The sequence below is a fragment of the Peromyscus californicus genome, unplaced genomic scaffold (assembly GCF_007827085.1).
Source record: "Peromyscus californicus insignis strain IS unplaced genomic scaffold, ASM782708v3 Scaffold_1__1_contigs__length_55948999, whole genome shotgun sequence".
Classification (NCBI taxonomy): domain Eukaryota; kingdom Metazoa; phylum Chordata; class Mammalia; order Rodentia; family Cricetidae; genus Peromyscus; species Peromyscus californicus.
In genome coordinates this window covers 20,308,572-20,323,754 of record NW_026294492.1, presented here as the reverse complement: position 1 = coordinate 20,323,754, position 15,183 = coordinate 20,308,572, and the positions used below count along the sequence as shown (strand labels likewise).

General features: G+C 49.1%; 1 protein-coding gene across 2 annotated transcripts in view; it reads right to left on the bottom strand.

Annotated features, from left to right (window-relative positions):
* Positions 1–13,914, bottom strand: part of Mapre3 (microtubule associated protein RP/EB family member 3) — a 49,457-nt gene extending 35,543 nt beyond the window's left edge. For both annotated transcript variants that reach the window (XM_052746077.1, XM_052746078.1), the window contains exon 1: positions 13,799–13,914. The gene's annotated coding sequence lies outside the window, so the exon portion shown is untranslated. The remainder of the gene's footprint in view (positions 1–13,798) is intronic.
* Positions 13,915–15,183: the final 1,269 nt, after the last annotated feature.

Genomic DNA, 15,183 nt, shown 5'->3' with positions numbered 1-15,183 from the left:
CAGGACACAGCAAGTCCCCGCTGCTCCTGCGCATTCTGACACCAGCAGGTAAGTTCCGCTAAGACAGAGCAAGCCACTGATTGCCTTATGCGTTTAGCTCCTCAGCGAGCACAGCGGAAGCACCTCACAGAGTGTGCTGCATACTTTTACCTCAGCTTGACACAAGCAGAAGTCATCATCTAAGAGGAGGGACCTCAACTGAGAAAACACTTCTTTCTACCAGAATGGCCCGCAGGCAGGCCTGTCGGGCATTTTTGTAATTAGTGATGGATGGCGGAGGGCCCGGCCATTGTGCGTGGGACTATCCCTGAGCTGGTGGTCCTGGGTTCTGTGAGAAAGCAGGCTGAGCAAGCCATGGGGAGCAAGTCAGTAAGCAGCACCCCTCCACGGCCTCTGCATCAGGTCCTGTCTCCAGGTTCCTGCCCTGTTGAGTTCCTGTCCTGACTCCCTTCAGTGATGGAGTGTGATTTGGAAGTGTGAGCCGAATAAACCCTCTCCTTTCCAAGTTGCTTTGGTCATGGTGTTTCATCACAGCAAGAGTGACCCTGACTAGGACACAATGAATTCAGAACAAAGTTCCTGAGGTTTTATTCCTGCCTGTTTGAAATAATGCAAAATCCACAACCAGAGCTGTGGGAGCAACAGGCAGTGTTTCCCACAGGACTCTGCCCTGGGACTGGAACACGACTGCTGGACCCTAGGGATAGATGATCCTAATTTAGTTAGAGGACATGCAAGAAAATGCATTCCACGTTTACCCAGGTAAACAGTTCAGCGGCAAGAAGTCTTCTGTAGGAGGGGCTTGTGGAGGGTCACCTGGAGGGCCTTGAAACTGCATGAGCAGAACATGTGAGTGCGCATGCGAGTACACACACACACACACCCCTGTATTATGTCTACTTAGGGCTGCCTGAAGAGACTGGGTAGTGCTGAAGTCTACTTAAACCACCCCTTAGGACTACTTCTCATTAGTATAATAAAAATGGTTTTATTTTCTTTCTAAATTTTTGACACATGACAATTTTTTACTACATGTGTGTCGCCCAGGCTGGCCTAGATCACAATCCTCCAGCCTCAGCTTCTTAAGTGTTGGGATTCCACCTAGCCTAAGTAGTTTTACTTCTCCCACTTACCCTTTTCTAACTCTCTCAATTTTTCTATAAATGAAAATCAACAAGATCTCAATTTGTTTCTTTTTAATTTAAATATTTATATTTATTTTATGTGTTTAAGTGTGCTTAAGTGTGTTTAAGTGTGTGTGTGTGTGTACATACCATACTCAAGTCTAGTACCTGTGGAACCCAAAAAGGGCACAGATTCCTGGGAACTGGAGTTAGAGGTAATCGGGAGCGGCCATGTGGTTTCTAGGACCTGAGCCTGGGTCCACTGCAGGAGCAGCAGGTGCGCTCATCCTCTGAGCCATCTCTCCAGCCCCTCAAGTTGTTACTTTGTTTGTTTAAAAAACATTAGAGCCAGGCATGGTGGTGCACGCCTGTAATCCCAGCACTTGTGAGGCAGAGGCAGGCTGGTCTTCATAGTGAGTTCCAGGACAGCCAAAGCTACACAGTGAGAAGCTGCCTTGAAAATAAACAAATACATAAACAAACAAACAAATAAGTTGTATCAGTGTGTAGTAAAGGGGACTGTTCACCTAAACAGTGGCAATGATTCTTTGGGGACAAGGTGATGGAGAACTTTCCCTTCCAACATTTGTCACTCTTGAAGTTTCTCTCCAAACATGGGCAAGGTCATAGTGCTTTGGGGAGCAGCCTTTTTTCTCCTTCCACTCCTGAAAAGGCAGACCCATGGATGCAAATGTTACCAGGACGAGGGGGAAGTAACAGAGTAAAGGTGGAGTTCTCCAGAGGAGAAGCTGCATGTGTGGCAGACCCCGGTGAATGCCTCAGTCCTCAAGACCCCAGCAGCGGGCAGGGTCCTGAAGGGAAGGGAGCTGCTGCTCTGGAAAACCTGGACCTGAGGTGCTCAGGGGTGTCCTATCTTGCCTCCTCCTGCTGCCACCAGGCTGGGTGGCCTTTCGAGAGTCACTGCTGACCGAGGATGGGGAGGCGAAACAATGGCTCTTCCTGGTATTCCGTCCATCAGGTACGTAGTGAGGTTTTCTTTTCCTCATTGAAGTCACTAAGGATGACCACACAGCACACCCCTGAAAGCCAGAAGGCACTGACCCACTGGTCCCAAAGTATCACCAGGGGACAGGGGAGTCCTCGCTGTGCAAGTCTAAGGACCTGAGTTTGAATCCCCAGAACCCCAGTGCTGTGTCAGGCAGAGACAGGAGGCTTGCTGGGGCTTGCTGGGGCCTGTCTGGTCCCAGGTTCAGTGAGAGACTCTGACTCAAGGGAAGAAGGTGAAGAGCAATAGAGGAGGAGACTGACATGCTCCTCAGGCCCTGCACATGTGTATTCAGATGTGTACACACACCACATACATGCAGACCACACATACACTCACACATACATATACACACATACACAATAAGGACATATCCAAATTAGCATCAATTTTTATGTGGATAAGTGAGTCAGTCTTGGTACTTGCCTCAAGGAGTCTGTTAGTTATGTATAAATCACACTCATAGCTGTAGGTAATTACGAGTTGCTGCTATGGCACATTAAATATTACGAAGGACAAATACTGGGAAAGAAGATTTTTAAAGCAGAGGCCTTTAATCTACTTATGAAAGTACATTTTATAATTTAACATATATACAAACATACGGACAGAGATGTATGTAATAACAAATGATTCATTAAAGCACTCTCATCCATATCATAAGCAATTGCTGTCAGTATTTTCTGATCTGTTCCTTCTTGGGGGAGGTGGGAGAACACATCTCACGTAGCCCAGGCTGGCCTCAGACAAGGATGACCTTAACCTTCTGATCCTCCTGCCTCTGCACCTCCTAAGCATTAGGATGACCGGCATGTACCACCACACCCAGCTTATGTGGTGCTGGGGATGGAACACAGGACTTGAGCATCCTAAGAAAGCACTCTGTCAGCTGGGTTACATCTCCAGTCCCTGGCTTGTTCATTTTAAAAACAATGGCTACAAAACCCAATTGACTGCTCTCTGCTTGTTAATGACTGTGGCCCACAAGCTGGAAAAGCCTGTGGTGGAGGCTACGATAGTTTGGATCTGGTCTCCCACAAAGTCCCATGGATTAAAGGCCTGGTTGTCAAACTAGGGTCCCATTGGGAGGTGGTGGAACCCTTAGGTGGTGGGGTCTATCAGGAGGAGGGTAGGTCATAGGGTTATATTCTCTCTCCTCCCTTCCCTCTCTCTCTCTCTCCCTCTTTCTTTCTCTCTCCTCCTCCCTCTCTTCTCTTCCTCCCTGCCCCTCCCCTCTCCCCTCCTTCTCTCCCTTCTCCCTGGCCCCATACGGTGAGCAGCTCTCTCCACTCTACCCCATACCTCCCCCCAGTGATCCTCTTCTTGCCACAGGCCCAGAGCAACAAGGACAGTTGACAACAGACCCCAACTTCTGGAACCCACGAGCCAAAAAATGTCTTTCCTCTTTCTAAGTTGATTTTCACAGGTAGTCTGTCACAGTGACAGAAAGGTGACACAGGAGCCCTAAACGACAGTGGGACAGGGCGGTAGTCACAGAATGCTTCGTTAGGCCAAGACAGAGGAGGTAAAAACAGCCAGGGAAGGATGCTTCATGTAAAGGGAAGCGCACACACAGATCGCCCTCATGTTACAGCGGAGAAACTGAGATCAAACTTTCTCAAAGTCTCACAACTCCAAGCCCAACTCTGCTAACTCCAGTCCGAGGTTCTTTACTGAAGTCCATCAGCTGTCTGTAGTCAATCCTTGATTTTAGCCAATCATGAGCCGAGCACTAATGACTCTCGGCCAGGCAGGGCAGGAGAACCGGGAAGAGGATGGGCACAAGGCTGTTTACAAAGCGTCCATTTGATTCTCCATGTAAGACAATGCACCTCCGCTCTACCCCACCTGGCTGGAGGCCTGCCTGCACAGGGCTGTTTGTTCCTTCCTGTGGGGACTGGCTGGGGGCCAGGCTCCTGCTTGGGCCCTGGCTTTCGGGAAGGGGCACGGACACAGCATCCAGGCAAGGGTTAGGTTAGGTTTAGGGCCCAGGAATGGAGGCAGCCCTGCTTTTCCAGCTCTCCACGCTCACACCTGACCTCCTCAGGTTTCCACCCCATGTGTCCAGGGTCATCAGCTCTGGGACTGCTTTGGAGCAGTAGCTGGGCCAACGCCTTCCGTTCTCCAGCCTGAGAGTCATTTGAGTCTAGCAGGTGAAAGGCCACAAGCAAGGGTGTCAGTCAGGGTCAGGGTCAAAGCAGATGGTCTAGGAGGACATTAGGACAGAGGGGTCAGTGGAGGCAAGGGCCTTAGGGCAAGCTTGAAAACAGGTAAGAAAAAAGATTGTTACATACAATTTTACAGTCTATACACCGCACAGGGCACTTAGCTCGGGGGATGGGCAAGGGAGGAGACACACTCTCAAAACTGCACTTCCAGCCGGGGTGGCATCAGTCTTGAGGACACAGAGGTGGTCCTCTTTCCTGACAAAGGCCAGGAAGGACTGACCTGGAAGGGTATGTGGGCAGAGGTCGGGGAAACAGACGGACCCACACAACTGCACGTCTGAGATCCAGCTCTGCAGCCTCCAGGAGGGTCAGTGTCTTAAGCTTAACCTCTACGTGCAGGCAGATAAGGGCTCCTGGCCAGGCGCCTCTGTAGTGGTGACAAGCTGGGACCGAAGAGCAACGAGCTGACAAGCAGAGGCTCCTCCCCGTTCCAACAACTTATAGAGCCAGACCTGCCTCCATGTCCCTCATCAGTGTCAAAGCACTCCAGCGGCACCGTGAAGCCCCAGCTCTTCTCCTGAGATTTTAGCTTAAAGAGGTGGCTGCTTAGGTACGCCCACTTCAAACAACTCCAGGTACCACACGAAGGTAAACGAAGGTCAAGGTAGCTACAGCTAGAACTTCCAACTCCAGTGAAGAGCTCCCCCTGTCTCTAACCTCCTCGTGGCTCAGTCCTCATTCCAAACCCGTCTTCTGTTGTCACTGGGACCCCTCATTCTGGTGGGCAGCCAGCTTCGCTTAAATCTGGATCCCTCCTTTCACTTCTGACCTTAGGGCCGGCTGCATCATAGCTGTTCTAAACTCTGCCTCCTCAGAATCCCTGCCTAGACAATGTCAAACAACCCCAATCCTGGGGCCCCCTTCCCCTTGCTGTGTCTCTGGGCCAGCATGGAGACCTGGCCCATTATGAATTCATACGCCCAAACAGGCCCTTGGCCCTGAACAATAAGACTTCTATTCATCTCCAAATGCCCAGGCTAAATCCTCACTGTGGTTAATTCAGGTCTTTGAGACCTCAGTCTCCCACCACCGTCCCGTTCACTCCTCCTCAGCAGGCAGCCCTGGCTGTTTCAGAAGTGAGGGTCATTTCTCACCAGGAAGCCGGCCATCTTCCCCGAACTTTACCTATTAGGTGGGAAGAGCCGTCTTCCCGCCACCAGCCTCAGAGGGAGAAGAGCCCTCGCCTGTGAAGGCACCCCTTCCCTGATGTCTCAGACAGTTCTTTCTGCCCCCTTTCCTTTGCACTGAATGACTGTCTCCAAATACAACTGTCCCTTGGTACATAATCTCATAGGCGATTGGCTCCAGGATCTTCCAATGCTAAAGTCTTTTTGTGTTCGGTTCTCGTATAAGATAGTCTAGGACCTGCATACAGCCTAGGCATAGCCTCCCTTATACTTCAAATCAGGGTCAGGGTCAAGCGGATGATCCAGGAGGGCACTAGAGGATTACCTATAATACCTAATGCAATGACTACATGTCACCTCACACGGATTCAGCACAGTACTCTCAGCATGTGCCAAATTCAAGTTTTGCTTTTTGGTTGGTTAAATCCATAGGTATTGGGGGGTGGGGGGGCTGACTCTAGCTCTTCTTCCTTATGCCATTAAATATGTGAAGACCTCTTCAAAATCACTGAAATACTAAACTCTAACTGAAATCCCGCTGGATCACCATCAATACATAGCAATCACGTATACAAGTCAGAGAAAACACTTGGCAATACCTGATGACTCTACTCACAACAAGGCCTCATGAAGACAACATGCACATTTGTAAGAATAACCTATAAACCTGGAAGCTCTACTTCCTGGGGAATACAAGTCTTAGGGAGTTGTCTCAAAACACTGCAGCTTGCTGTTTTGGGGCCAGAACATCACATCTCCGCACTTAGCAGTGGTCCTGTCACTTAGGGGTGTTAATATGATGCCCCAAGTGTGAGCTCTCAACTGCCAACCCCACCTATCTAAAATCAGAGTCCTTGACAAATGGTAATAACCTACAAGGAAGGAGGCGAGGGCTGGCTAGCGGCCAAGAGTCTGGTGCTACAGAGAAATCTGGCTACAAGGTACATTTTACACCCTGGAGATAAGTCCTCAGCCCAACACTCCTTGTATGGGAGGGAATATTGAATTTCATCTAGTGGCCTCTTCCACATGGCAATACACACATCCACTCTAACTATGATCTTGCTGACTCAAAAGCAGCTAAGCTATCACTTCTTACCAGCCAGGAAACACCACTACAAGGTCACCAGGACATTATATTATAATCATATCATGTTACAAGGTGACCAGGACAACAATGCCCTCAAGATAAGGTGACTGCTTGTTCAACAATCCCTTGGTAGTGGAGCCTTGCCAGTCAGACCTAAGCGAAGACTTGTTCACTAATAACACCAGACAGCAGGGCTTGCATCTGCCCCATCTGGGATGAGTGTCTGGGTAGTCAGAACCACTTTGAAGCAGAGACAGACCCCGCTTAGCAAACATTTATTGCAGCACAGGCCAAGCTGTGTGTCGGGCCATCTGTCCCTCAACTCCACGCGGGCCCTGGATCCTCAGGAGGAGGTTAGAAATGTCCCTCTTCCTCAGCATTTCAAGTGGAACAGACTCCACTACTGGCAAAGGCCTAACCTAGACAACCACATCCATTTCTGGAAGAAAAAGGATCTGTGAGCTGATGGGCGAGCAAAATGGGACCAAGGACAGAGAAAAGGAGGAGGCTATGAAGTCCTGAGCATAGACTGAGAACAATTAACAGGAATATGTATACCCAGTGCAAGGTGGAGCCTAAGGGAAGGCCCCCGAGCACTGGGGATCTGGCAATTCAGAGAATCTGGAAAGGCATGGGAGGAAGGCAGGCCACCCAAAACAGAGCCCTGGGCTATGGCAGCTGATAAATCTCAACAGCAAAATTAAGAGGCAAATAAGGATATTTTAAGACCCACTTAAAAAAAAGGTTTATTTTTATTTTCTGTGCATGAGTGCCTTGTCTGCATGCATGTATGTGTATGTTCCACATATGTGCAGTGCCCAAGGAGGCCAGGGACTTTGTGTACAGCCCAGGCTGGCCTTGCACTTGGATCTTCCTGCCTCAGGCTCTTGAGTGCTACAATTATAGACCTGTGTCACTATTTTTGGATTCTATAATATTAGTAGACAAGTGTTTTTAATGCCTATGCAGTATTTTATTTTTGTGAACCTCAACAGTCCTAGTGTCTCTAACACTTCTGGTTGTTTTACTTAAATTTAGGGGGCGAGGGAGATTGAGACAAGGTCACATTATAGTACTGGCTAGCCTGGAACTATGTACAGACCAGTACATAGACCAGGCTGGCCTTGAACTCACAAAGATCTGCTTGGCTCTGCTTCCCAAATGCTGGGATTAAAAGTGTGGGCCACCATGCCCAGTAGTTCCAACCCAACAGTTCTGGCTATTTTAAATACTTTATATTATTAATAATGTATTAATACAAATCCATGTATTTTTAAATACACCTTTAACCAAAAGTCCTAAATAGCCTGAAAATGGCAATTTATGGTCTAAGGATATGTGTCCTTTAAAGGCTATATGTATGTGCTAGTGTGTGCATGCGTGTGTGTGTGTGTGTGTGTGTGTGTGTGTGTGTGTGTGTGTGTGTAGTCTGAACTACTAGACAGATTTGGTGTCATGCTTCTTGCTCAGCTATTTTAATCGTATCATACAAGTGGTATGCATTTCCTATATATAGGAAACAGTTTCATGAAAAACATCATTTTGTGTGGAGTCAAAACATTCCAGGCAGGCTAAGTCCTTATTTACTTGAGGGAAACGAAGCATCCAGAGCTAGAACACTGATGTTATGATAAGAAGCTGGGAAACAAGATCTAGTCAGCTCAGCAAAGTTGGTACGGCACGGTGCTACTGAAAACGCCATCTAGCGTGTGGAAGAACTGGCCAGCCAACTTCACGCTGGGGAAAATCCACCCTTGGCTGTAGGATGTCTCACCAACCCCGGCCAGCTACCAGGCAGATTTGTCCTCTTAGCCAAAGGAAAGATGGGTGACGGATTGTAAATTACCCAGCATAATCCACGTTACTTCTGGGTAAGTACCCAAAGCACATGCCCAACTGCTAAGTGTGTCATCCTTCTATAACCAACAGGACACCTGGCTAAGGGAGGCCACGGGCCAATCGGTGACAAGATTAAAAATTCGACATCACTTAGCGAATTCTCATCACACTGTATTTTTTTTCTTTTTAGATTTACTTACTTTATGTGCTTGAGTGTTTTGCCTGCATGCATGTGCACCACATGAGTGTCTACAGATGGTCATGAGCCAACATGTGGGTGCTAGGAACTGAGCCCAGGTCCTATACAGGAACAGCAAGTGCTCTAAACCGCTGAGCCATCTCTCCAGCCCATTATTAGTCATTTCTAACAGAATCTGTCAACATTGTGTAAAAGGACCAGCCAGGCCTGATTGAGACTGCAGCAGCTACCATCACAGACCGTACCCACACTTCAGGTAGGTCCCCTAAGCTTCAAGCTCTTTTCATGTAAGAAGCACAGGATTTAGTATGTTGTCATTATCTGACACTCAGATTCACTATGTAGCCCAGGTTGTCCCAAGGGCTGGGATTCCACGTGTAGCACCACATCCACCTCACAAATTTGTTGTAAAGGTCACGTGGGCAGGTGACACTTGTGTCACTAGTTGAAATTAATTTAGCCTCTGAGGAAATAATTGCTTCAGATGGTCAAGAAGAGGGGACCAGCCTCAAAAAAAGGGAACGAAAGGACAAGAAAACTGATGCAGTAGGTGTTTCATTAAATATTTGGGCCGCCAGGGAAGCAGCCACTTCAGAGGCTCTTCCTTCCTCAAGAGCTAGGTCTGGACACTGGCTTGTTGTGAGGAAGGAAGCGATTAGTGCTGTCTGCTCCATCACTGAACACTCCAAGTGGGGTTTATATTAAAATGTGTTTACTGAGTCACATGCACTATCCATTGGTCTTCTCTAAGTTACAAAACAGCGTGTCTTCCAACAGGTCAAATGCTGAAGCAGAGAGAGTAAAAGCTCTCCCTTGAGGCCCCTTTCCCAGTCTCTGCACCCAAATCCTACTTCCCACAGGGAGGTATTTCCCGAGTTTCCTTGTAATGCTGGGGATCAAACCAGAAGCTGCACATGCTGGAGGACCTGCTATGGAGAGGCCTGAGATGGATACGAACTTGATCTAGGTATTTAAATCCATCTGTGTTCGGCCACCTGACTGACTTGCCCTGGCAAAGGTCTTGAGCCTTTCTGTGATTGCTCCATCCAGAATGGCCTCCCCTTTCCTCTCCTCACTCAGGGTGAAGGTTTCCCTTCTGGGAGGAGGGGCTCCTGTCCCATGACCTCTGTATCCTACAAGTATGGAAACTAATCTGAGCAAAATCATGGTTCAAGGTGCACCTCTAAGAATAGAGGAAGTGAACGAGGGCCATGGGAGGTTTACTAATAAGTCAGCACTCAGAAGCTTCTCTATTTCAAATTAAGATCATTCCTTGGACTAGCTCCCCAGCAGAAGGATTGAGCACCCCCACAACACACCAAGCCTGTGCTCTGCTCCAGTTAACTGCTCATGCCTGGTCATTTTGTCAGACAACCAAGTCAGCTGATTGCATGGAGACAAAGGAATATTTCATAGACACACTCTCTCGTTTGGCAGTTGGAAGAACACTGCGAGTCTCAGGTTTTCAGGGGACAAGTCTTTGTTCCCACTGAAAACATTGGGAAGGCTCCTGAGGAATGGGGTCTTTGGATTAGTTCAGGGTAGATTTGTCATGACAAACTTTGAGACATTATTTTCAAGCTTACAGCACTAATGAATACAAATAATGATTGCTACCTGCTACCAAGCAGCTACTCTACAAGGTTTGTTTACTTGCATCCTCTAACAGTCCTGTGGGACAGCCATCGTCCAGGCTTACAGACGAGAAAATTAACACTCAGCAGTTACATAACCTGCCCAATGTCACACAGCCGGGAAGTAGAAGGACAGGATTTGTGCTCATATATATCTGTTCTGAGAGGCCAGATCAACTCAGTTTCCAAAGGATGGGAATGAGAAACCCACGTGGTTCCCAAGACCTACGAAACGTTGTTGAGAGCTGGAAGGTAGCCCTGAAGCTGTCCCTCACGCTTGCTCCCACTCTCAGCCCCATTTCTGCTCTCTCCCTGCTTTCCAGAATGTAGCACCCTCACAGATAAGCCGAGAAGACTTCAACACCCAATTTCACATTTGCCTTCTGTTAGGTGATGCATATTTTAAAAAAAGAAGACCTCCCGAAGTTGCAATGTGTGAGGAAAAATTATTATTTTTAAGGTGGCAAGAATAAATATTTAATTAGACATGTTGACATTAAATTTTGCCTGGCCTTGCAACATCTCAGACAATAAAAGAAGCCTTTGTCTACAGGGCTAATTAGAGACTACTAAATTATTTTTACTAAAGCCCTTTGTACTATTAAGTGTGACAAATGCAGCAATGTGGTGGTGTAGAATAGCACTAGTCTGGAAATGTGAGTTCTAATCCTGACTCAGACATGAATAGCCACCAACAGTCATTTGCACCTTGTACACAGTTGACAGTGTTTTCACATACTTTTTACATGAGTTCAATCACCTTGGGGCAAATCACTTAACGCTTAGTGTCTCATGTCAAAACCTGGAAATAACATTATGACATCTTATGTCCTGTCCAGTTCTAACACACTACAGGGAGAGGAACATGTGTCTGGGATCCTCACACACACGTCTATAAATGAACTAGAGCACACGCATTTTAGTCTGAACATTTACATTTTCTACTCAGCTTCTGACAAATGCTACTTGCCTGAATTCAGGGCTAGTCATAAGATGTTTGCTTCCGGCTGTTTGCTACATTTCTGGAAAGTACCATGTTACAGCCCTAAGTTGGACTGCCATATGGGAACTTTGTTTTCTTCAATAGCTACATGCATGCCTAAGTCTGGTTAGTCATCTAAACCCACGAAGAGCATGGGCTTGGAGACATCCACCTTGACAATGGATGTGTTCTTAGGTCAGGCAGTCCTGATATCTTCACAGAAATGAAACACCATTCTAACTCTAAGATACACAAATACCTCCTTCAAGGCTTGCTAATTCCTGCTTCTCAAACTAGGATGTAGCTCAGAATACACACACACACACACACACACACACACACACACACACACACACACTACCTAAAAGCTGTCGGTAAATTACAGGTTTGTCTCAAGATCAAGGAAATACAGTCCTATAAAACTATATAACATCTGTCACACAGCTTTAGGTCTGACTTGGTCCAAATCATGCCTCTCTCCCTGATCTTAACAATTACCTTCAATAGCAGCTGGATAGGCATACGACAGGTCTCAGTCATGTTTCTTAAGAGGACCAGTTTATAAAGCATTCACTCATTATCTCATAAAACACTGCTGTGGATTTCAAAGGCAAATTAACCCATATAAACGCCACTCTGATGTTCTGAAAAGGTACTATCCCATGGCAGACTGCAAAGGGAACATTTGCACCTCACACTCCCCTGATCTCTCTTGACACATTTTCTTGCTTAATTCAGCCCGGTCCACCCCAGTAATAACACTGCTTCCCAAAATACACTCAGTCCAGGAAGAGCAGCTCTCCAGCTGTCTCCTCCTGCCCTCTTCGGGTATTTGGGAGAGCTATGCGACACAGAGAGGGACCAGAAGAAGGAATGTAACTCTCAGACCCCAGAGTTCCCACTGTACCACAGGCAGGTGCATCCCGCCAAACCCCAGACTGGCATCCAAAAGAGAACACACTCCACTGTTGGATGGGGGCTGTCATGCTCCTGAACTCCATCTCTATGTTTAAAACTAGGGCGACAGCCGTGTTTGCTACTGTAAAGGAATCTGATGGGCATGGGGGCAGGGAGTGGCCCTGAGGAGGCTGCCAATAGGCCATGAGTGAGCAAAGCCTAGGAGCGAAATCGCTGTTTGCAACTCCAGAAACTCCTGATGAGTTTTAGGAGTGGACCATGCCCTTTGTAGCCTGGAGTTTAAAAAAGAAAAGAAAGAAATCTTTTATTCTTATTCATTAGAACTGTCTTATATTTACACATATTTTCTAACACTGAATTGAAATCTGGGAGAGAAAAAAAAAGGACTCAAAGGAAGCTGGCAATGAGGTACACACAGTAGTTAGGAGCCCTCGAGTTGAGGCATGTCTATGAAGAACTTTCTGGCTACGAGCACAAACGAACGTCAGCTGAGTTTCTTACTGGCAAAAAGAAAATAGCTTGGGTCTCTCTTTCAACACTAGGTACGGCAAGATGGGCAAGTGGGTGGGCAAAGGCAACCCTGGGAATCCTACCAGGCAACAGCCCCCACCAAGACTCAGAGCTGCAGGAGGTAGGGATACAGGTCTCGGGGCTACTCCATGAGCGCTCTTAACCGCCCCTCGTCCCCACTCTGCTCATACTGTCAAAATCCACTGTTGTCTGGTTGGTTACTTCACCAAATTTACAGGTATCGGAAAATCAAGTCCTGCCAAAACCCCTCATACAGACAGCAAGCACTTGCTGTAGCGATTACAGGTCGGTCTTCAAACTTCACATATACCAAGGATCTCTTTAAAGACATTTAAAGAATCCTGCAGGATGCTTATTCACAAAAACGCACCGGAAGCACACGAACTGAAGCTCCCAAACCAGCCATGTCCCCCCCTCCCTCCACTCCCTTCGCTTCCCTGTAGCCGGGGGCAGTGGCTCAGCACACTAGAAGGCCACCACGCACGCACGAGCCCTGCGCACCCAACAGTAGCTGAGCTTGACCCCTCTTGGCAAAAACCTATTCCGAAAGCCGCGCCGGCTCTCTGCAGCTACTTAGAACTATCCAGGCCTGCTTTCCTAAACCAATCCCGTCAGGAGCGGGTCAGGAGTGGGTCAAGAGAGGGTGGGTAAGTTGGTCCCGAGGGTCCCAAGGTTTGGACGGATACAATGCCCCCCTCCCCCAGGTCTCCACTGGCTGTCTCCCCTGTCCCTCTTTTCCTCTGGCACATCACTTGGGGAAACTAGAGGCCCGGAGATGCCAGGCGCCGGAGTAAAAGAGAAGGGACAAGGGCAGGCAGGGGGGAGTTTGGAGGAAAAATACAAGGCCACGGGCAGAGGTGCGACAGCGCCACATTTAGAGGGGAAGAGCCCCAAGGTGGGTCCGGAGGGAGGGAGAGCGGGAGGAGGGCAGGGTGGGAGGAGTGGCTGGGGAGGCCTGGCCCCGGAGGCCACCGAGGGCCGGAGGCCGGCGGAATGGGGCACGGGTGGGGGTGGGGGCGGGGGCCGGCGGAGATGGGGAGCCCGGTTCCCCTCCCCCAGCCCGGCCCGGGCCTCCCGCTGACTCAGCCCCACGGCGACCGTGGCCTCGGCCCCGACTCACAGTGCGCGAGGCGGCTCCGGCGGAGGCGGCAGGGGAGGGGACGGGCGGCGGGGGCGCTGCGGCAGCGGCTGCGGCTCCGGCCGGAGGCTCCGGGGCGGAGGGTCCTAGCAGAGGCCGCCGCGGTCTCCGGCTTCAACGCACAGAGACTGCGGGGGGGGGGGGGGACGAGAGCACTGCGCAGGCGCGATGCGGCCGCCGCTGTCAGCCCGAGCGGGGCGGGGCCAGGGCACCCGCCGTCTCCACGGCAACCGGGCGGCGAGAGGCGGACAACCCCTACCTCTACCTCGGCCTGGCAACGGCGGCGGGAGGTGCGGGAGACGAGAACAATCCCTCTAGATCGCCATGGCAACGAGGAGAAGAAACCGCCTGGTAAACGTACGGCGGTACCGAGGGAACGCTCTTACCTTGTCACCATGGCAACTGGGAACAGCCCCTTCCTTTTTCCTTAGCAACAGGGTAACAATTCCTCCACCCTGACTCGTCCAAGAAGGAACAAGCCTTTACTTCCGATCCCGTCGTGGCGGGATGATGGGGTCTTTCTTACCGGTTCAGCAAAGGCAAAAGAAGAGACTGTTTCTTCTCTTTCGCTGACATGGAAGGACTGAAGTCGGGTTTGATGGCCTTTCTTGCTTTACGGCTTCCAGTTGCAGTCTGCTACTCAAATCTTTACCTCAGTCAAACATCCCTTTTAGCCTCCTGCGAGGAAGCCTGCACCTTTACCCCGAAGTCGAGCTAACAGAATGGGCATTGATACACATATTTGAGGGTTTTGTTTATTTGCCGACGTTGTTTGAGACAGGTCCTCCGAGCAGCCTGGTAAATTATAGGCTCACACCTATAATTCTAGAACTTGGGAGGTGGAATCAGGAGGGATTGCCAAAAGTTCAAGGTCATTCCTGGGCTACAGAGTGACATCCTCTCTCAGCAGCAACAAAACAAAAAGTCAGGGACTCCTTTCTGTAGCCTGGTGGCCTTGAACTCACCATCTTTGATCTGCTCTCCTTGAGTATTGGCCAACCATATAGTCCCTTTCCCAGTGCATTTGCTGACAGCTCTTGTTCCTTCCCCTGGCCCACTAGCGGGTGTAGATTCTATTCTTCACAGCCAGGTCCTTCTTTGACATACCCATTCACGTTCCCAAATTCCTTGTTCCAAGTCTGCTTTGATGGAGCTCCGCAGTTTTGGATACATCTCCTTCCTCCCAACGCCTGCAGTCCTTGGCCCACACTGCTCTCTCCAGAGCCTTGGTGTGCCCAACATCATTGAGATTTCATGGTTCTCTTCGTGCAGGGGTCTTCTGTCTCCCTATCACCCAGCCCTGGCTCCCACGGACCTCGTATGCACCTTCTTTGTTACACGCATCTTACAGCGGCATCCTTTGTTTA